The sequence below is a fragment of the Arachis ipaensis genome, chromosome B08 (genome assembly GCF_000816755.2).
Source record: "Arachis ipaensis cultivar K30076 chromosome B08, Araip1.1, whole genome shotgun sequence".
In the NCBI taxonomy this organism is placed as follows: domain Eukaryota; kingdom Viridiplantae; phylum Streptophyta; class Magnoliopsida; order Fabales; family Fabaceae; genus Arachis; species Arachis ipaensis.
Genome location: NC_029792.2, coordinates 11103853 through 11104906, shown reverse-complemented (window position 1 = coordinate 11104906; position 1054 = coordinate 11103853).

Here is a 1054-nt window from a genome sequence, read left to right as displayed (position 1 = left end):
TAATATTTATAATGATATATAAAATAGATAAAGTGGTTGAAGGAATAATAGAAATAGAGAAAGAAAGAGAGAGGATGTGAGAATTCTTTAATTTTAGAGGGAAAGATTTTATTTTAATTGCAATGAGAGAGTGACATGTGACACATTTTGGTTGTAAAATTAACAAGGAGGATGGAAGAATTCTTTAGTTTTGGAGGAAAAAATTTAATTTTAATTACAATGAGAGAATGACATGTGACACATTTTTATTGTAAAATTAATAAGAAAGAGGGGAGAATTTTTTAATTTTGGAAGAAAAAATTTGATTCCAATTACAATAAAAAAATAACATGTGACACATCTTTATTGTAAAATTAGAAATATATAATAGATTTTATTTAAACTTTTTAAATTTCATCGAAGGCAGGATTCCTGATTTTTCTTTTACATTTTCTAGAGATAAGGTTGAACAAAATCTATCAAATTAACTAACTATGTGTAATTCTTTTATGTAAAACCTAATTTGAGCAGCTAACAATGAGGCATATCCAAAAAGAAGTGATGAATCTAAACAAAATATTCATAAATAATATCTTTAATTGGAGATTGTATTTACAATTAAATCTTATGTTTTTTTTAATTCAATATTATTAATTTATGTAGTGGACCAAAACAGTAATATAATAAATAGGAATTAAAAATAAATTTAGCTTGGCCAAGTAATTAATTTATTAGTATGCATAAATAAATTTTAGAAGTTCAAATTTTATCGTATATGTAATAACTAATTAGTCAATGATAAATTTTTAAATAGAATTTAAATCTACAATAAAATAGCGATTAGTATGTTAGGTTAGGTAATAACGTGGAAAACAAAAAATAGAGAAACTAAGAATCCAATTTGTAACAACAATCTAAACAACTACTACTGTGTTAGGATCTCATGGTTTAAAGGTTTTTTTTTACCTGATGGTTTAAAGTTTAAACCATTTAAACTGTACAATATTGAGTACTTGAGTAGTTAGACTAGTTCAGCAGAGTACTACATTGAGTTGCTTTTTTTTTTTTGGAGAAA